General features: G+C 43.4%; 1 protein-coding gene across 1 annotated transcript in view; it reads right to left on the minus strand.

The window, feature by feature from the left end:
* Positions 1-22,871, minus strand: part of Zfrp8 (Zinc finger protein RP-8) — a 419,773-nt gene that overhangs the window by 291,079 nt on the left and 105,823 nt on the right. Inside the window, exon 2 of the mRNA XM_070095399.1 lies at positions 10,772-10,868. The gene's annotated coding sequence lies outside the window, so the exon portion shown is untranslated. The remainder of the gene's footprint in view (positions 1-10,771; positions 10,869-22,871) is intronic.

Consider the following 22,871-nt stretch of genomic DNA (forward strand, 5'->3'; position numbering starts at 1 on the left):
GTACCAGGAGACAGATAGCGGTAACCCTGATAATGTTTAGTAAATTATCTAAATATCTCCAGGCAAACTCCAGAAGAGTTGTGTAGCCTAGTGAACCCCCCCCACCCGTTTTTCTGACAGAGACAAGCTAGTAAACAAGTATGCACATACAAACACACGTGTGCACCCGTAATTATTATTATAATAAACATTAGTATATATTAATAAGGAATTGAATGAGAAAAAATAATCCTATAATCTTCAAAAAGTAAAGTAGCGTAGTGTGCGAAGATCTGGGCCAGGAGAGTACCGGTGAACCAAGAACAATAACAAATAGTGTTAACGTGACCCCCCCCCTCTTTTTTAAAGAACGACAAGCTAGTAAACACACACACACACAAACACAAGTGTACACAATTAATATTATATAGTACATATTAGTGTATATTAATAAGGAATTGATTGTGAAAAAATTTTTATAATCTTCAAAAGAGTAGCATAGCCTAGTGTGTGCATGCACACCCACACACCCACACACACCCACACACATCCACACACATCCACACACACCCACACACCCACACACACACACACACACACACACATCACACATACACACACACACACACATCACACATACACACATACACACACACACAACACACACACACACACACACACACATTGCCAGACTCACACATACACTCCCCCCCCTCCCCCACCGACATCTCACTCCTTCACCTGATCCCTCCCCTCCCTCTTTCTCCCTCCCCTCCCTCTTTCACACTCCCCCTCCCCACCTCTCCCTCCTTCCCCCTCTACCTCTCCCACTTCACTCTCCTTCCCACTCCCACTCCCCACTACTCTCCCACATAGCCACAGTTCCTCCTCTACCTCCCCCCCCACACTCTGACATACACAATACTAACCTAACATACAGAATTACATAGGTTTCCCACTCTGAGGCAATCAAGATAAAACAAAAATGGGTTGCCAGAGAGCAACAAGAAAAACCAAGGGACAGGAGGAGGAAACTGCAAAGGAAGATTGGGCAGCAGAGCTCACAAAAAGGGAACATGAATGGGAAAAGAAACTAGAAGAACTTAGCATGAGAATGGAAGAGAGGATAGACATGGAAAGCAGGAAGTGGGAGGTGCAAGTCAAAGCAGCAGAAGCCAGGATACAGAGTTTAGAAGAGGAACTGAAAAATCTGAAACAGCCTAAAGAACATTTTGGGATTAACAACAGAGACTGCTACTTCAGCCACAAATAAGGGGACTGTAGGGAAAGGAGCAAAACTGCATGTAGAAGCTCAATCAGTGGAGACTGTAGTAAATGAAAGAGCTAAGCTATATGTGGAGGCCCTAACAGACCACAGCAGAGCCCAGGGAAAGCCGAGAAGGGAAATTGACAGGCCACTGAGCCCAAGTACATTAGCTAGTGAAACTGAAGAAAGGAAAGCTGCAATGGAGGAAATCAAATTGAATGAGGGGATACACAGGGATATGCAGTGGGAGAATGAAAGGGTGAGGTCAGTCTTTGTGTATGGGCTCCAGGAAGTTGAAGGGGAAACATATGAAGCAAGAAAACAAGGGGAAAAAAAAACAATTGAAAGCATCATGAAAGCAATAGAAGACGACATGACCCAGCTGGAAAATTTTTGGAGAATAGGGGGGTTTGTAAAAAAAAGAACCCGGCCAGTGAGAGTGACCTTCAAGGCAGAATCGACTCGGAACAGGATCCTGCAGTTGAAAGCACGATTAAGGGACATGCCGGCATACAGGAAGATGTATCTCGACCGCGACAGAACACAAGCAGAAAGGCAGAAACAGAGAGAGATGGTACAAAGGCGAAAGGAGGAAAGAGAGGGGATGGAGAAGACAGACAGGAGATCCCAGACACAGGAAGATCAAATACAGTCTCCCTCACAACTTCCTATAGAAGCCTCCCAACCAGGTCAACCCCAGTGCAACCACTCTAAACCAAAACACCCATGCCACATCCAATGCCCCCACCCACTGCATTACAAACTCCACCCCCACAGCAACCACCCATAGTTCCTTATCAGGTCTCCCACTTCCCCAACCCCAATACACCTCCCAGACCACAATCTTAGAAAAGAAGTTGAAGGTGTGGTATACAAATGCAGATGAAATAACAAATTAGTATGAGGAGTGGCACGAAAGAATCAAGGAGACATCCCCAGACATAATAGCACTCACATAACAGATTCAATCTTTCCATCCGGATATCAAATCCTCAGGAAAGACAGAGGGAGGAGAGGGGGAGGAGGAGTTGCACTGCTCATTAAAAACCAGTGGGGGTTTGAGAAAATGGAAGGAATGGATGGCACGGGCGAAAGGGACTACTTAGTAGGAACAATCCAGTCTGAGGGACATAAGGTGATAATTGCAGTAATGTACAATCCACCACAGAACTGCAGGAGGCCAAGAGAAGAATACGATGAGAGCAACAGAGCAATGGTCGACACACTAGCCGAGGTGGCCAGGAGAGCACACATGGGGGGAGCAAAGTTACTAGTTATGGGTGATTTCAATCACAAGGAGATTGACTGGGAAAACCTGGAGCCCCATGGGGGTCCGGAAACATGGAGAGCCAAGATGATGGATGTGGTACTGGAAAACCTCATGCATCAACATATTAGAGACACTACCAGAGAGATAGGAGAGGATGAACCAGCAAGACTGGACCTTGTATTCACCTTGAGTAGTTCTGACATCGAGGATATCATGTATGAAAGGCCCCTGGGAGCTAGTGATCATGTGGTTCTGTGCTTTGACTACATAGTTGAGCTCCAAGTGGAGAGAGCAGCAGGAATAGGGTGGGAAAAACCAAACTACAAAAGGGGGAATTACTCAGGCTTGAGGAACTTCTTTCAAGACATTCAGTGGGAGAGGGAACTGACAGGAAAACCAGTACAAGAAATGATGGACTATGTGGCAACAAAATGCAAGGAGGCAGAGGAGAGGTTTGTTCCCAAGGGAAACAGAAATAATGGGAAGAACAGAACGAGTCCTTGGTTCACCCAAAGGTGTAGGGAGGCAAAAACTAGGTGTACTAGAGAATGGAAAAGGTACAGAAGACAGAGAACTCAGGAAAATAAAGAGATTAGCCGAAGAGCCAGAAACGAATATGCACAGATAAGAAGGGAGGCTCAGCGACAATACGAAAATGACATAGCATCGAAAGTCAAGACTGACCCGAAGCTGTTGTACAGCCACATCAGGAGGAAAACAACAGTCAAGGACCAGGTAATCAGACTGAGGAAGGGTGATGGGGAATTCACAAGAAACGACCGGGAGGTATGTCAGGAGCCCAACACAAGATTTAAAGAAGTATTTACAGTGGAAACCAGTAGGACTCCAGGAAATCAGAGCAGGGGGGTGCACCAGCAAGTGCTGGATGAGGTACATATAACCAAGGAGGAGGTGAAGAAGCTGCTATGCGAACTTGACACCTCAAAGGCGGTGGGACCAGACAACATCTCTCCATGGGTCCTTAAAGAGGGAGCAGAGACATTGTGTGTACCATTAACAAAGATCTTCAACACATCATTTGAAACTGGGCAACTCCCCGAGGTATGGAAGATGGCAAATGTAGTCCCAATTTTTAAAAAGGGAGACAGACATGAGGCACTAAACTACAGACCTGTATCACTAATGTGTATAGTATGCAAGGTCATGGAGAAGATCATCAGGAGGAGAGTGGTGGAGCACCTGGAAAGAAACAAGTGTATAATTGACAACCAGCATGGTTTCAGGGAGGGAAAATCCTGTGTCACAAACCTATTAGAGTTTTATGACAAGGTGACATAAGTAAGACAAGAGAGAGAGGGGTGGATAGACTGCATTTTTTTGGACTGCAAGAAGGCCTTCGACACAGTTCCTCACAAGAGGTTACTGCAAAAGCTAGAGGATCAGGCACACATAACAGGAAAGGCACTGCAATGGATAAGAGAATACCTTACAGGGAGGCAACGAGTCATGGTACGTGACGAGGTGTCAAAGTGGGCGCCTGTGACAAGTGGGGTTCCACAGGGGTCAGTCCTAGGACCTGTGCTGTGAATGACATAACGGAAGGGATAGACTCAGAAGTGTCCTTGTTTGCGGACGATGTGAAGTTAATGAGAAGAATCAAATCGGATGAGGATCAGGCAGGACTACAAAGAGACCTGGACAGGCTACAAGCCTGGTCCAGCAACTGGCTCCTTGAGTTTAACCCCGCCAAATGCAAAGCCATGAAGATTGGGGAAGGGCAAAGAAGACTGCAGACACAATATAGTTTAGATGGCCAAAGTCTGCAAACCTCACTCAAGGAAAAAGATCTGGGGGTGAGTATAACACCGAGCATATCTCCTGAGGCACACATCAGTCAGATAACTGCTGCAGCATACGGGCGCCTGGCAAACCTATGGATAGCGTTCCAATACCTCAGTAAGGAGTCATACAAGACTCTGTATACCATTTACGTCAGGCCCATACTGGAGTATGCAGCACCAGTTTGGAATTCACACCTAGTCAAGCACGTCAAGAAATTAGAGAAAGTGCAAAGGTTTGCAACAAGACTAGTCCCAGAGCTACGGAGATTGTCCTACGAAGAAAGGTTGAGGGAAATCGGCCTGACGACACTGGAGGCCAGGAGGGTCAAGGGAGACATGATAACGACATATAAAATACTGCATGGAATAGACGAGGTGGACAAAGACGGGATGTTCCAGAGATAGGACACAGACACAAGAGGTCACAATTGGAAGTTGAAGACTCAGATGAATCAAAGGGATGTTAGGAAGTATTTCTTCAGTCATAGAGTAGTCAAGCCGTGGAATAACCTAGAAAGTGAAGTAGTGGAGGCGGGAACCATACATAGTTTTAAGGCAAGGTATGATAAAGGTCATGGAGCAGGGAGAGAGAGGACCTAGTAGCAATCAGTGAAGAGGCAGGGCCAGGAGCTATGAATCGACCCCTGCAACCACAAATAGGTGAGTACACACACACACACACACACACACGCATATACAATAGGCCTAGTGTCTAATCGACATGTGCCTAGGACAAAATGGTTCCTGACTAACACACACACACACAGCCACAGTTGCAGAAGCTAAGATACAGAGCTTAGAATAGGAACTAAAAAGTCAAAAACAGCCTAAAGAACCAAAGGAAAGTACAGCTATGACATCAGGAACTTCTATATCAGTCACAGACAAGGGGACTAGGTAGCAAAGGAGCTATACTGTATGCGAAAGCCCTATCAGACCCACGTGAGGCCTGGGAAAAGACGAGGAGCATGCCAAGAACAAATGAGGGGACTACAGATAATGAGGGAGCTAAGCTATATGCAGTGACTAACAGAAAACTGCAGTGGCCAGGAACAGCTGATCAGGAAAAGCAGACCACTGGGCACAGGGGCATCAGCCAGGGAAGAGAATGAAGGAATGCTTCAGTGGAAGGAACTAAATCTCCTCAGGGGATGCAAAGGGAGATACAGTGGGAGGACGAAAGGGAGAAGTCAGTTTTTGTCTATGGGCTCCAAGAGGTTGAAGGGGAAACCTATGATGCAAGAAAACAGGAGGAGAAAAAGAGCCAGTTGACAAATTTTCAGAGAATTGGGTGGTTTATAAGAGGGAAAAAACTGCCAGTCAAAGTTATTTTCAAGGCAGAATCAGCCCAAAACAGGATCCTACAGGAGAAGGCATGACTAAGGGACAAACCGGAGTACTGGAGAATGTACCCTGATTGAGACAGAACACAAGAAGAAAGGATGATACTGAAAGAGAGGGAGAGAGAGGACCTAGTAGCATTCAGTGAGTCTCGACCCCTGCAAGCACAATTAGGTGAGTACAGAGACGAAAAGAGGAACGGTAGGCAATGAACAGGAGAACCCAAACCCAGGTGGAAGAGCACATACACCCTCTGGAAACACCCACAGAAGGAATCCAACCACGACAACCCCAGTGCAACTGATGGAATGATCTAAACCAAAACCCATACACTGTTCCCTCTGTCCCCACCCCCTACTTCACAAACCCCACCCCTACAGCAACTTCCCATAGGCACTCTGCCCCCACCCCTCTCATCACAAACCCCAACTCAACTGCAACCCCCATCGGCCTGGGCCAGGGCTCCTGCTCCCCCATCCCCACCATTCTCCCTGGAATACAGTTTTAGAAAAGAAGTTGAAGGTTTGGAATATGAACATGGATGGAATAACAAATAAATGTGAGGAATGGCATGAAAGAATCAATGAGACATCCCCAGACGTCATAGTCACAGAAATGAAACTCACTGAGGCAATAACAGAATAAATCTTCCCACCCAGATGTCAGATTCTGAGGAAAGATAGGAGCAGGGGGGGAGAAGGGGTTGCACTGCTTATTAAAAACCGATGGGAATTTGAGGAAATGGAAGAAATGGATGAGATTGGAGAAAGGGATTACATAGTATGTACAGTTCAGTCTGGGGAGCATAGGGTAGTCATTGCAGTTATGTATAACCCACCACAGAACTGCAGGAGGCCAAGAGAGGATTACGAAGAGAGCAACAGAGCAATGGTGGACACACTACCTGAGGTGGCCAAAAGAGCTCACTCGAGCAGAGCAAAGTTAAAAGTTATGGGCAATTTCAACCATAGGGAGATTGAGTGGGAAAACCTGGAGCCACATGGGGGTCCTGAGACATGGATAGCCAAGATAATGGATGTGGTACTGGAAAACCTGATGCACCAACATGTTAGGGACACTACCAGAGAGGGGAGGATTAACCAGCAAGACCTTGTGTTCACCCTGAGCGGCCCAGACATTGAGGACATCACATATGAGAGGCCCATTGGAGCTAGTGATCACATGGTTATGAGCTTTGAATACATAGTCGAGTTACAAGTGGAGAGGGTAACGAGTTGAATGGGAAAAGCCAAACTATAAAAGACGAGACCACACAGGTATGAGGAACTTCCTGCAGGAGGTTCAGTGGGACAGAGAACTGATAGAGGGACTAGGTAACAACAAAATGCAAGGAGGCAGAGGAAAGGTTTGTTTCCAAGGGCAACAGAAATAATGGGAAGACCAGAATGAGCCCTTGGTTTACCCGAAGGTGTAGGGAGGCAAAAACTGAGTGCACTAGAGAATGGAAAAAGTACAGAAGGCAAAGGACCCAGGAATATGAGAAGATTAGTCGAAGAGCCAGAAACGAGTATGCACAGATAAGGAGGGAGGCCCGACGACAATACGAAAACAACATAGCATCGAAAGTCACGTCTGACCCAAAACTGCTACATAGCCACATTAGGAGGAAGACAACAGTCAAAGACAAGGTAATCAGGCTGAGGAAAGAAGGTGGGGAGCTCACAAGAAACGATAAAGAAGTATGTGAGGAGCTCAACACGAGATTTAAGAAAGTATTTACAGTGGAGACAGGAAGGACTCTGGTAAGACAGAATAGAGGGGGGCACCAACAAGGAATATGCCATCAAGGCAGTGGGACCAGACGACATCTCTCTGTGGGTCCTTGGAGAGGGAGAAGAGACGCTGTGTGTGCCACTGACCACAATTTTCAACACATCCCTTGAAACTAGCTGAGGTATGGAAGACGGCAAATGTAGTCCCCATTTTTAAGAAAGGAGATAGAAACGAGGCACTAAATTATAGTCCAGTGTCACTGACGTGTATAGTATACAAAGGCATGGAGAAGATTATCAGGAGGAGAGTGATGGAGCTCCTGGAAAGGAGCAAGATTATAAACGACAACCAGCACAGATTCATGGAAGGCAAATCCTGTGTCACAAACTTTCTGGAGTTTTATGACAAGGTAACAGAAGTAAGACACGAGAGAGAGGGGTGGGTTGACTGCATTTTCTTGGGCTGCAAGAAGGCCTTCGACACAGTTCCTCACAAGAGATTAGTGCAGAAGCTAGAGAATCAGGCATGTATAACAGGAAGAGCACTGCAATGGATCAGAGAATACCTGACAGGGAGGCAACAACGAGTCATGGTACGTGATGAGGTATCACAGTGGGCGCCTGTGACGAGTGGGGTCACACGGGTCAGTCCTAGGACCAGTGCTATTTTTGGTGTATGTGAATGACATGATGGAAGGGATAGACTCAGAAGTGTCCCTGTTCGCAGATGTGAAGTTAATGAGGAGAATTAAATCAGATGAGGATCAGGCAGGACTACGAAGGGACCTGGACAGGCTGGACGCGTGGTCCAGCAACTGGCTCCTCGAATTTAACCCTGTCAAATGCAAAGTCGTGAAGATCGGGGAAGAGCAAAGAAGACCGCAGACAGAGTATAGGCTTGGTGGCCAAAGACTGGAAACCTCTCTCAAGGAGAAAGATCTTGAGGTGAGTATAACACCAAGCACGTCTCCGGAAGCACACATCAACCAGATAACTGCTGCAACATATGGGCGCCTGGCAGACCTGAGAATAGCGTTCCGATACCTCAGTAAGGAATCGTTCAAGACACTGTACACCGTGTACGTCAGGCCCATACTGGAGTATGCAGCACCAGTTTGGAACCCACACCTGGTCAAGCACGTCAAGAATAGTTCCAGAGCTAAGGGGAATGTCCTACGAAGAAAGGTTGAGGGAAATCGGCCTGACGATACTGGAGGACAGGAGGGTTAGGGGAGACATAATAACGACATACAAAATACTGTGTGGAATAGATAAGGTGGACAGAGACAGGATGTTCCAGAGATGGGGCACAGAAATAAGGGGTCACAATTGGAAATTGAAGACTCAGATGAGTTTAAGGGATGTTAGGAAGAATTTTTTCAGTCATAGAGTTGTCAGGAAGTGGAATAGTCTAGCGAGTGATGCAGTAAAGGCAGGAACCATACATTGCTTTAAGACGAGGTATGATAAAGCTCGTGGAGCAGGGAGAGAGAGGACCTAGTAGTGGTCAGTGAAGAGGCGGGGGCCAGGAGCTGAGTCTCGACCCCTGCATCCACATATATGTGAGTACAAACACCCCCATCCACATACACAACAGGCCAAGTGTCTATCGACGAGTGCCTTTGACAACATACACACAGGAGCATGAACCTTGGTGTACAGCAGCACCATACCCCAAGAGACTCATCAGCTACCGTCCCTTAGGCCCCAGGTAAACACACACACACTTGATTTGGGAGGGCGAGCCAAACATTGCCTCTTGTGCCTCACTTTGGATATCCGCTACAAAAGAACTTTTTCTTTCTTTTTCATTCTCTCAAACACTCGTTCTCTAAAATGTTCGAGATGAAATTGCAGTAGTAACACAAGGTAATCCTCTGCATGAACAAGTATCTACAATTTTCTGTAATGTCTGAGAGAGGAGTAGATTGTTACCGCGGATTCCTAGTACTCGTAGTTCTCATTGGTGGAAGAGTTTTGTTCGTCAGAAAAATATTTCCTGACGCAGATTTTTGCCAGATAACCCGATCAGTGATTTAGGAACCAATGGCGTGCTAGAAAATTAATGCAGTGCGTTAATAGAATTCCATGTATGTCCAGTGCCAGGTTTTTACCTAGGACCTGTTTCAAGAGTTTTCTTATTCAGGTGGGGTTAGGCATTAACATATTGTGAGCCATTTCTTAGGGTGTCTACATTTGGTCAAATTACGTGCACATGTACTGCCTCTAAACACTTCGTGTGCACACACGTATATCTATCCAGATATTTATAACACCGTATACCCATATCCCTCCAGTGTTGAAAGCTCTGCTGAAGTGACATCTGTCCAGGCTGAGACTAGACAAGAGATGAGTAGTAGTCTTGCTCTGTTTTCTATACTGTCAAGCAGTCGTTGATGAACACTTGAGCTGACTTAGTGTGCGAGTTCACTTGTGTTTCGTACCGTCTTGCAGCCTCTACCGTTGAGCTGATGCGAGATACGTCTAAGTACTGTAGGCTTCTTGGTCGTTTTGTTTGCAAGATTTTAAGAATGGTTCTTCATATTCAGTTTGGAATCAAATTTCACCCCAAGAATATGAACCTCATTCTCGAGTTTCAACATCTTTCTTACCACTGCTCCGACATTACCATCATGGTGTTTAGAGACCATCATTTGTCTTTTCTCGGGAGTCAGTGAGACCTGCAGTGTTGTTTTCCCCAGACTGATATATCTAAGCTTCTCTCTCTCTCTCTCTCTCTCTCTCTCTCTCTCTCTCTCTCTCTCTCTCTCTCTCTCTCTCTCTCTCTCTCTCTCTCTCTCTCTCTCTCTCTCTCTCAGCCCACTTTTCCCTTACTATCACCGTGGCTAACTCCCCTCTTTTTCGCTTTAGGCACTTCCTTCCTGTGATAATACATTCCCCTCTTCTTCCCCGGTCACTTTTGTGTCCTCGGTGGGTTATTCCTCCTCTCCCCTACCGCCATTCTCCTCTATCCTACCGTCATTCCCCTCTCCCCTACCGTCACCCCTCACTCATCTACAGTCAGTGCTGACAGGTGTCATCTCTTGGAGAAAGAGGTTCACGTTTCCATTTTTGTGCTTCCGCTCTGATGCAGTCTGCCAGTCTGCCTCACATCAAAGTTCGCTATTTTCTTTATTTCGTTATCTCTGTCATTAGTACATTTCCCTATAACATATGCTCACACAATTTTCAATAATGATTATTGATGTTGTAGACTAGTAGAGAGCAACAGAGAAATATAATCTGATGAGTGTCAGATGGAAGCTTGTTAAAATGGTTTTGCGTTATGTCTAGATTACCGGATTCTTCCGTCAGTTTCATGAATATTTATAGTAAAAGGTAAATCTTATTGCTTCTGCTTAATTCATCATCTACTTACTGTATATTTCTTAATGATTATGTGTAATGTTTCCTTTTCCGTTCTCCTGGAGAAATTGGCTAGAATCCTTCTCAGTAGCTGTTCTTGTAGAAGGCGACTGAAATGTGGAGAACAAGGGGTTAATTACCATCTTTTCTATTTGCAGTAATGGAAAAGAAAAATTAATTTGAAGCTGTGTTGCTTAAAAGCGTGTTGATATACGTTATTAAGAACACACTAATTGTTAATGTTACGAACGAGAGGTAGCTGGATGTCTCAGACCTGAGAGAAACAAAGTTAAAAAGGGTGAGTTTGAATAGGAAGAAGTTAAAGGCTGATGGGTACGTAAGCAGGATGGTTATCTGAGGTAGGGCATTTGGGTAAGTGACGGTCTTTTTTGAAGGTATCAGATATAGAGTAATGCATGGATGAGCAACTTGAACAAAAATCGACTTAATGCTAAACTGAAGTATTAAGACAACATGAATCCTAAATCTTACTCATACATGAAAAAATTGTCTACCTAAATACCGTAGCAGTCTCAAGAAGCCATCCTGCTTACATAGGCTTCTAGCCTTGCCCCAGAAAATACAAAACTCTGACAGTACCTGGGTACTAGCTGATTACCTCCAACTTGAGTCTCAACGCCTAAGTCAACCACACTGAATTTAGAAATAGGAGAAGACTTCAGCTGCATTTCTTCCCCCTCCCTTCCATCCACAGACCACAGGATTTGACCAAGTAAACCAATCAAAATCCTCCACTCTCTAGTTTGAATCTTATTGATTGAGGCTACGCAGCGACGCTTCGGTTTCCATACCCTCATAAACTTTGTAATCCAAGGAATTGCAACTACCTTTTTTATTCCTTGGATCAAACCTCATTACCTTCCATTTTCCCAGGCTCTGTATGGTCCCTATGGGTTAGCGCCACCCCATGAATATGATTTGTGGTTCAGTGCCCGAGGTCAGTCATTATGATTACCATTTTTCTTCACTTTCATTTGCTAACCTAAGATACAGGTACTGTATAATAAGAGCAAAAAGTAAATGTCAGCCCGTCTATTCAACTGAATTTGGCTTACGTCCCAAGGATGTTAAGAAGAATGACAGAGTTAAGGAAATGAGGGGAGAGTGGAGGAAAATAAAATAAGAGAGAGAGTTAAGGGAAGAGTATGGAGGACTCCAAGAGGAAAATAAAGAGTTGCGTAAGGGACGAATGAAGCACAAGAAGAATGGGTTAGAAAAAAAAATATTTAGCAATACTGGATACATTAGCAATGTAGCGCTACTGCTATATGATACTAACATAGTGAGAGCAAAAGTAAGCTTTATCTCCCTCTCTTCTTATTTGAGGATAAAGTCTGACAGCCTAAGCTGGAAGACTTTAGTAAAATGGTGAAAATTTCGTCGTATATATATTCTATTAATAGTTCAGTAGCTATGGGAGCTTCAAAGTTTTCGCTCCAGCTGAGCTGGAGTTACTGTTACGTGGGAATTACAGTTTTCAGGATGACTTATTCCGCACACAGATATCTCCATCATCACAGAACGGTGCAACAAAAATTGTATATTACATATATAAAGGAGAGAAAAGTAAAGAGTGGAGGGGAGAGAAAATTTTATTTTATTTTACTGTGTATCTAGGAATACGTACGTACATCATTATGTAAACAATGGAGATTCAGTGCTGCAAAAGTCTCTCGACGTTTTAAAACTACAGTATATGCCTAAGACTATATATGTACTACTAACCTGGCAGCAGCCTGGGTATCATGAAACAGACTCCACTTCACTTACACTAAGCTACAACCACTAAATGTAAGGTGACCCTGAGTTGACAGTATTGAGCTGCAGTACATTGCTCTCACATTTATCAGACAGTATATAAAAGTGAACATATACGGGAAGATATAACAAAGCGAGATCGATATTGCACTAGAATTAGGAAATTAGGAAAAAAAATGTTAAACTAATTCATAACGAAAGGATATTTGGTAGAATTACATGTATTGGGAATGCATTCCTAAACTGATTTAAGGCGAGTTTCTCCCATCATCTTGAAACAGTTGGCGGCTGTTCACGGTTTTTCGTGTTTGCTTGTTAACAGTTACTTTTGTGTCAATATATGTAAAGTTTTGATGCGGCTAATGCTTTCCGAGAAAATAAAAATATTTCCCCAATAGCAACGCAACTTCATCTTTTTTACGTCTTCTGATGTCCTTTTCTCACTATCCATGAGGTAGAGTATTTGGCGCTTTTTTTTTTTTTATCTTTTATGTTATTTATGGTACTCCTGTATGCCTTTTTCATAAAGTGTTTGTATGAAAAATTCATTCTCTTCACATCTTGTTCGGTATTTATTGTTGCATATAAATTTGTTGTGTCATTAGGGTCAGTTTTAAAAGAAAAATTATTCACAGGAAAATCGCCTATAATTACTCATCATAACTGCAATAAGTTTCATCAGCATCATTGTTTCCATTGTCAACACTAGTTATTAAGAGATCATCATTACATTAATGGTATACAGTACCGATAAGTTGATGAATAAAAGACATGTGCAATACCTGGGTATCTTTATTAAAGAGACGCTTCGCCTTCGCAGTAGGCTTTTTCAGTGTAATACAAAGACGACTATTATACTGTAAACAGTGCAAGAAGTGAAGAGGTCATTTTAATGTGTTTAATCGCTTAGACCTGATAGGTGTTCGGTCCCTTATCCTTGATCCATCTAAAGCAAAGGCATGAGGACGGAGAGTTTTGTGCTAGAGTCAGAGGAGAGGGACAACAGTTGAAGAGAGCATTACATGTGGGCGGGGCCCGCTAGTGGAAGTAGGTCATGTCCATATGTTGGGTCAGCAATTGTTGGTATTGTGCACTATTAATGTAATGAAAAGTCATCAAAAGTATCCTCTTTGACATGATCAGCAGAACCATTCTGTATATATTATTCCTTGATAGTGACTGCATCAATATGAGTATCTTAAGCAAGCCTGCCTGCAACCCTTCCTGCATGCCCATAGTATTGGTATCATAAGCGACTCCGGAACTGCTTCATCGAGAGGGGATAGGGAACAATACATTATGGGTAATTTTCCATCCCCAAAGCTCAGGTGTTATTTGAATAATTCGACGCAACTCAATTTTATAGTAAACTTGTAGTCCAGCCATTCTATGGTTTTACCTTGAAAAAATCAGTAAAATGGGTACCTGGGTGTTAGTCGACTGGTGTGGGTCGCATCCTGGGACAAAACTGACCTAATTTGCCCAAAATGCTTTGCATAACAAGCGACTTTCTATATAGTAGAATGTCATTTATGTCAGCTAGGCCTGTGTACCTTATACACGTACTTGTAGAAATTAAGATATTATTATTATATCAGAAATAAACACTTGTGCATGCTGTGTTACGGCCGCCATCTTGGAAAATGACGGCCATCCTTGCCATTTTGTGTAATATATCTTGTACAGTTGAAGATCAGATGTTTTAAACAAAACTTACAGAGCACTAAAAGATAAATATTTTTGGCCCTTACCATTTTTACTATAAGTGACACGAGAACCGAGCTACGGCTGAAATAATGGTTGCAAATTTTACGTATTTCAATTTTCCAACTACATGATTTTTGGGGCGTAAAAGGTAGGAATCGATTATTAACCTATGACTGTTCACATGGGATACCTCTTACGGCCGAACTAAGTGGTTTTGTTACCCACTCCTCGAGAAATGAGGCATACACCGCCGCATTCCCATGTTATCAACGAGACAGCGGCACTGGAGACAACGGATAATCCTCTGGTAAATTATATCTGTATCAACATGAAGAAGTAAATTGGTATCAACAGGAATGTTTGCGTCATGAATTTTGAATTCTGACTGCGTTTTGAAAAGTGAAATTACTTTGTTCTTGCGTCTATTCCACTTCCTGACAACTCTATGAAGAAATACTTCCTAACGTCCCTGTGACTCGTCTGAGTCTTCAGCTTCCAGTTGTGACCCCTTGTCCCTGTGTCCCCTCTCTGGAACATTCTATCTCTGTCCACCTTGTCTATTCCCCGCAGTATCTTGTATGTCGTTATCATATCTCCCCTGACCCTTCTGTCCTCCAGTGTCGTCAGTCCGATTTCCCTTAACCTTTCCTCGTACGACATTCCCTTGAGCTCTGGGACTAGCCTTGTTGCAAACCTTTGTACTTTCTCTAACTTCTTGACGTGCTTGACCAGGTGTGGGTTCCAGACTGGTGCTGCATACTCCAGTATGGGCCTAACATACACAGTGTACAGTGTCTTGAACTATTCCTTATTAAGGTATCGGAACGCTATTCTCAGGTTTGCCAGGCGCCCGTATGCTGCAGCAGTTATTTGGTTGATGTGTGCCTCCGGTGATGTGCTCGGTGTTATGGTCACCCCAAGGTCTTTCTCCCTGAGTGAGGTCTGTAGTCTTTGTCCACCTAGCCTATACTCTGTCTGCGGTCTTCTTTGCCCCTCCCCAATCTTCATGACTTTGCATTTGGCTGGATTGAATTCGAGAAGCCAGTTACTGGACCACATGTCCAGCCTGTCCAGGTCTCTGCAGTCCTGCCTCATCCTCATCCGATTTAATTCTTCTCATCAACTTCACATCATCTGCGAACAGGGACACTTCAGAGTCTATTCCTTCCATCATGTCGTTCACATATATCAAAAATAGCAATGGTCCTAGAACTGACCCATGTGGGACCCCGCTCGTAACAGGCGCCCACTCTGATACCTCTTCACGTACCATGACTCGTTGCTGCCTCCCTATCAGGTATTCCCTGATCCATTGCAGTGCCCTCCCTTTTACATGAGCCTGATCCTCCAGCTTCTGCACTAATCTCTTGTGGGAAACTGTGTCAAAGGCCTTCCTGCAGTCTAGGAAAACGCAATCTACCCACCCCTCTCTCTCGTGTCTTACTTCTGTTACCTAGTCATAAAACTCCAGGAGGTTTGTGATACAAGATTTACCTTCCATGAACCCATGCCGGTTTTCATTTATAACCTTGTTCCTTTCCAGGTGTTCTACCACTCTCCTCCTGATAATCTTCTCCATGACTTTGCACACAATACATGTCAGAGACACAGGTCTGTAGTTTAGTGCCTCGTTTCTGTTTCCTTTCTTAAATATGGGGACTACATTAGCTGTCTTCCATTTCTCAGGTAGTTGCCCAGTTTCAAGGGATGTGTTGAAGATTGTGGTTAGAGGCACACACAGCATCTCTGCTCCTTCTCTAAGGACCCATGGGGAGATGTCCGGTCCCATCGCCTTTGAGGTGTCAAGGTCACTTAGGAGCTTCTTCACCTCCTCCTCAGTTGTTCGTATGTCATCCAACACTTGTTGGTATATTCCCTCTTGATGTTCCCTTCTGTGCTGTCTTCCCACAGCCCTTCCTGTCTCTACTGTAAACACTTCCTTAAATCTCCTGTTCAGCTCCTCACATACCTCCTGATCATTTCTTGTGAGTTCTTCACCTTCTGTCCTTAATCTGATCACCTGGTCTTTGACTGTCTTCCTTCTGATGTGGCTATACAACAGTTTCGGGTCAGTCTTGATTCTCGATGCTATGTCATTTTCATACTGTCGCTGGGCCTCCCTCCTTACCTGTGCATACTCATTCCTGGCTCTGCGACTGATCTCCCTATTTTCGTGTGTTCTCTGCCTTCTGTACTTTTTCCATTCTCTATTGCACTTTGTTTTTGCCTCCTTACACCGTCGGGTAAACCAGGGGCTCGTTCTGGTCTTCCCATTGTTACTGTTGCCCTTGGGAATAAACCTTTAAACTGCCTCCTTGCATTTTGTTGTTACATATTCCATCATTTCATTTACTGGCTTTCCTGCCAGTTCTCTGTCCCACTGGACCTCCCGCAGGAAGTTCTTCAACCTTATGTAGTCCCCTCTTTTATAGTCAGGCTTTTCCCATTCAACTCCTGTTATTCTCTCCACTTGCAGCTCTACTATGTATTCAAAGCACAGAACCACGTGGTCGCTAGCTCCTAGGGGACTCTCATACTTGATGTCCTCAATGTCTGAGCTGCCCAGGGTGAACACAAGGTCCAAACTTGCTGGGTCATCCTCCCCTCTCACTCTGGTAGTGTCCTTAACATGTTGGTGCATGAGGTTTTCCAGCACCACGTCCAACATCCTGGCTCTCCATGTGTGTGTGTGTGTGTGTGTGTGTGTGTGTGTGTGTGTGTGTGTGTGTGTGTGTGTGTGTGTGTGTGTGTGTGTGTGTGTGTGTATGTGTGTGTGACTCAACAATCAATATTTGCACCAATAACTCATTACAGTTGTGACCGGGTGTGGAAGTGTGAATTGCTCATTACACTATAATTTGTTCATGATTGTAGCCATGTATAAACGTAAGTAACCATTCTTACAGAATTCATTACCTTTGTAACTTGTGAGTTCATTACCTTTGTACCTAGTTCAGCTATCAAAACTTTGGGGGCCTAGTCCCTGGACCCATTACGTACCTCTGTAATCTGTAAATACCTTTGTAACTTGTCATGATTGTAACCAGACCTACCTGGAGTTCATTACCTTTGTAAATTGTGAGTTCATTACCTTTGTAAATTGTGAGTTCATTACCTTTGTAAATTGTGAGTTCATTACCTCTGTAACTTGCTCAGCTATCAAAACTTTGAAGTCCAGTCCCTGGACCAATTATGTACCTCTGTAATCTTTTGACTACCGCCCACAGGATGGGTATGGGGTGCATAATAAACATATTAAACTAACTTGCGTTTTAACCTTACTTCCTGAGATTTACTGCTAATAATTGTCTCCATTGATTTGCATGCCGGGTACATAAGTGCTGTCGCAGTTTCGTTGATCTCCAGTTACACCCGTTGCAATAAACGTTAGTACCTTCTGCTTTGGAAATGGTGGATGGGACTGAAACCTTTGTACAAGCTGCTCTATGCCTACATTATCTCTGCGCATCTAAGACTGTTTTTAATCAGTATGTTGATTGCTCGTCACAGCTGTAACTCCGTATAATTCCTCCGTGCCTGAGACATGTGATGTCTCAGGCAAATTGACAAATGTTAAGTATTTTGCTTTCGATGTGTCAGTAGGATGCGGCAGAAGGGGTGGGCAGATTTGGTATGAAAGGGGGGAAGGGGGTAGGAATCTGAGAGAGGTAATGATGGGGGCATCAAGGGGAAACATGAGCCTTTTCCCCCTCCCCATACCCCCCACCGACCTGACCCATTACGGGCGACTTGTAACACCGACACACACACTGGGGGGCTGCTAAAGCTTCCCTGAGGTTGGTAAACATTGTTATGGTTGCTGCGCTTTGTCCCCGCATTGCTTCTCAGTCTGTTCGAGCAAGCTCCTTTAAGTTGTTACGCTGCTGCTTTCCGATTCCGTGATTCTTAAGTGTAATAGAGGACCTATCGTCACATCTTATGATGTGATTTTTTATACATGGTGGAATGATTCTACTGAGTTAGTCATCTTATGACTAACGTCAATACCACCATGCACTGAGAAGTATATATCTCTGTATACATAGAGTTCACTTTTATTACTAATTTACTGATCAGAGTATTTTTGGAATCAGTGTACGTTTTTGCAGCAATAGGCCTTCAACCTAATAAACTTAACCTGATAACTAGCATCGCTCTTATATAATTTAGGGCTCATTTGAACATTCATTTTTATTAAGAGCTGTAAATTTAAACTTAATAAAACAATGCAAATATTCATTTTATTGGTCAAATGTGAATGGGAAATGATCTCAGGCGATTATAATCCTACCAGAAGGATTGGCAAGACGAGCGAGCTGTGATGACCTAAGGCGAGGACGGAGGCTGTGTCAGCAGTGAGTCATGTCTCATAATGTCCACTAATGTCAGTGTGGAGGTGGCGTTGTCACAACAACAGTGGTGCTGCCGCAGAGACTCTTCATTACCCACTAACTTGTGGGGAAGGGGGGCTCCACCACGTTTGTTATTCTTCGTTTTAAGTGTAAGCATCAAGTTAGTGGCTACTCTTTCTTCTAATAGAAACAGTAGTTTACCACTTGTTAATGGATATTTTTGCAGAGCTCCAGTGGACGACCCTTTAACGATAAAAAATTCTTAACGCCAGAAAACATTTTACCCCTGTTACATTTTGTTAAATCTTTTAATCCAGAATAAGGACGGCCGTATACTCAGCACATGTCAAGAGACATTTTGTATGGCTGGAGAAGTTAATGAGTGTGAGGAGCTGATACATTCAGTGTAATCCATTAGGCTGTTATGTGTAGTTTCTCTGTTGCAGAATCTCTCAAAATTTTTACGCAATGGATATTAAGACAGATTCTTTGTGCAACAAAGTGAATGATATATTCTGGAAGTTATGCTGTCGCAAACCATTGGCTTAATATCTTGCATGACTCCTGCTGTATTGTAATTGAAAGATAACAAGTTATAACCACATACGAAAGACTTTATTGCATGATTTTCGCATTCGACGGTATTGAAATTAGAAGTGAACACTAGAAGCCATTTCGATATGTTATGAATCATATGAAATTTCTAGTTTTTATTAGTCGACCATCTAATTCTAAACTTTTAAACGGATTTAAAGATCTTACATGTGCGTCCTAATACAACATTCCTTCACACTCGTTCACTATTCTTCCATGTCATTCTGTGGCTTCTCACTGATTCGCTATACAGTATAACACAATTGTAAAGATTACATTACTTCTGAAAACAAGAAGACTTCTGAGCGCAACACCCACCGCCACTCCCTCACCGCAACATGACATGGGCTTTCTATTTTCCAGATAATATTTTTCATGAGAGCTACACCGAACCGACACTGCTTCATGGAAAGCATTTTATCTTTCTTTTTCCCTCAAGTCTTAGCCGTAACCCAATGTGATGGAGCACTTCCCTTCCGACAGCTGCAGATGGCTACTCTGAGTGTGTTTTCGACGACGCAGGGAAACAACTGCTCCCTCAGGCGTCACTGCTCTTCCTGTTTGTCACAGCTTCTTTGCTGCGACATTTGACCTTAATCCAAGGTAAGAGCGCCGCGGATCACGCACAGGCATTGCGCTCATACATGCTAACAAGCACATAATTACTGATGAGAAAGGGTCTAGGCGAGTGTCGAAGGTTACACAGCTTATGTTCTACCTGGAGGGCATTCCGGGGATCACCGCCCCCGCGGCCCGGTCCACGACCAGGCCTCCCGGTGGATCAGGGCCTGATCAACGAGGCTGTTACTGCTGGCCGCACGCAATCCAACGTACGAACCACAGCCCGGCTGATCCGGCACCGTCTTTAGGTATCTGTCCAGCTCCCTCTTGAAGACAACCAGGGGTCTTCCCGTAATGCCCCTTATTGCTGGTGGGAGGCTGTTGAACAGTCTTGGGCCCCGGACACTTATTGTGTTTTCTCTTAGTGTACCAGTGACGCCCCTACTTTTCACTGGGGGTATGTTGCATCGCCTTCCAAGTCTTTTGCTTTCGTATGGAGTGATTGCTGTGTGCATATTAGGGACCAGTCTCTCCAGAATCTTCCAGGTGTAGATTATGGTATAACTCTCTCGCCTGCGCTCTAGTGAGTACAAGTCAATTGCTTCCAGGCGCTCCCAGTAGTTAAGGTGTTTGATGGAAAATATACGTGCAGTAAAGGTTCTCTGTACATTATCTAGCTCTGCAATTTCACCTGCCTTGAATGGGGATGTTAATGTACAGCAGTTTTCCAGCCTAGAAAGAATAAGTGATTTAAAAAGGATTATCATTGGCTTAGCATCTCTTGTTTTGAATGTTCTCATTATCCATCCTATCAGTTTCCTAGCAGATGTGATAGTGGCATTGTTGTGGTCCTTGAAGGTGAGGTCTTCGGACATTACCACACCCAGATCCTTCACATTACTTTTCCTCTCTATTGTGTGATTGGAGTTTGTAGTATACTCAGTTCTAGTTATTATTTCCTCCAGTTTTCCATAACGGAGTAGTTGGAATTTGTCTTCATTGAACATCATATTGTTCTCTGTTGCCCATTGGAAAACTTGGTTTATATCTTCTTGGAGCTTTGCCGTGTCCTCAATGGATGACACTCATGCAGATCCTAGTATCGTCTGCAAAAGATGATACAGTGCTGTGGTTTACATCTCTATGTCTGATATGAGAATAAGGAACAGGATAGGTGCGAGTACTGTGCCTTGTGGGACAGAGCTCTTCACTATGGCAGCATCTGATTTAGCTCCGTTTACCACTACTCTTTGTGTGCGATTGGTTAGAAAGTTGAAGATCCATCTGCCTACGTTGCCGGTTATCCCTTTAGCACGCATTTTGTGTGCTATTACACCATGGTCGCACTTGTCAAAGGCTTTTGCAAAGTCTGTGTATACTACATCCGCATTCTGTTTGTTTTCCAGTGCATCTAGGACCATATCATAGTGGTCAAGCAGTTGCGAAACGCGGGAGCGACCTGCTCTGAAATCATGTTGCCCTGGGTTGTGCAATTTTTGGGAGTCCAGGTGGTTTGCTATCCTGCTTCTTAGAACTCTTTCAAAGATTTTTATGATGTGGGACGTTAAAGCTATTGGTCTATAGTTCTTAGCTACTGCTTTGCTGCCACCTTTGTGGAGTTGGGCTATATCTGTTGTTTTTAGTGACTGTGGAATCTCGCCTGTGTCTAAGCTCCTTCTCCATAGCATACTTAGGGCCCGTGAGAGGGGTTTCTTGCAGTTTTTAATGAACACCGAGTTCCACTAGTCTGGGCCTGGGGCTGAGTGCATGGGCGTGTCGTCGATGGCTTTCTCAAAGTCTAGTGGAGTTAAAGTTATGTCATAAATCTGGCCTACATTGGCAGGGTTTTGAGGCTAATTCATGAAAAAAATGTTTGGATCATCTATCTTTAAACTGGTTAGTGGCTCGCTGAACACTGAGTCATACTGCAGTTTCAGTATCTCGCTCATTTCATTGTTATCGTCAGTGTAGGATCCCTCAAGATAAAAGCACAGAATTCAAGCGGGCTAAAAAAAATGGATTAACCATACAATTTTGCACATTCACGCCCATCTTCCACCCACATTCACACCCATTTCCGTACCCACACTCACACTTATCTCCTTCACCACCAACATTAGCTCTCACTGCCATACAAAGAAAACACCAGCGAGCAATGAGCTCTAAAGTTACAATCCTTAATGTCTCATTCAAATTGATTGCTGATTTTACATTTTATATATATATATATATATATATATATATATATATATATATATATATATATGCAAAACAACCACTCTGAAAGAATAGAGAAATTCCAAGCGCTTTCGTGACTACTCACATTATCAAGGAACTATATATATATATGTGTGTGTGTGTGTGTGTGTGTGTGTGTGTGTGTCGTGCCTAATAAACCGAACTTGCCGAATAGGAGGAACTCTAAAAATTGGTCTTTTACCCAATTTTTTTTTACACATTGATAGATATTTTTTTTATTGACAATGATATAAAATGTTTTATTTTAGGACCAAACATAACTTAGAAACCTCACCTAACCTAACTTAGGGTAATTTTTTTTAGCTAAATTCTGCTATGTATAGCATAGGTTAATTTAAATTTATTTATATTGCTTTAAATCAACGATATATATTTTTTACGTATATTCACATTGATTTCCGCTGATTTATGGCAAAAGAAAAAAATCATTCTTCTAATTCGGCAAAGAACACCCTTGCCGAATAGGCAAGGTTTACTCATTAATATGTTAACTCATAATATCTCTGTTTGTCTATATACATTTTTGTTTTTAATGTATATGAGTATGTTTTGTCTCGTGTTAATCAATGTATGTACCTGTGTCTCCGGTAGACTGTGAAGGTAAACCTTCGTGTTTTTCACCAAATTTACATTTATTTTATCTGTATATAATTGTAGTTGAGGTGTTGTTATCAGCTGATAAAGATTATCAGTTTACAGAACACAATTTTAACTTCTTGAAGTATCCGGCGAGTGTGACGTCATCACATTAAACACCAAATCACACCTAGTTTTAATTATATAATTGAACCAATTGTTTACATCACGGGGTATATATACTACGAAGTGTTGATCCGTGTATATACACTTAGAAATATCGAG

This window comes from Cherax quadricarinatus, chromosome 50 (assembly GCF_038502225.1).
Source record: "Cherax quadricarinatus isolate ZL_2023a chromosome 50, ASM3850222v1, whole genome shotgun sequence".
Lineage (NCBI taxonomy): Eukaryota > Metazoa > Arthropoda > Malacostraca > Decapoda > Parastacidae > Cherax > Cherax quadricarinatus.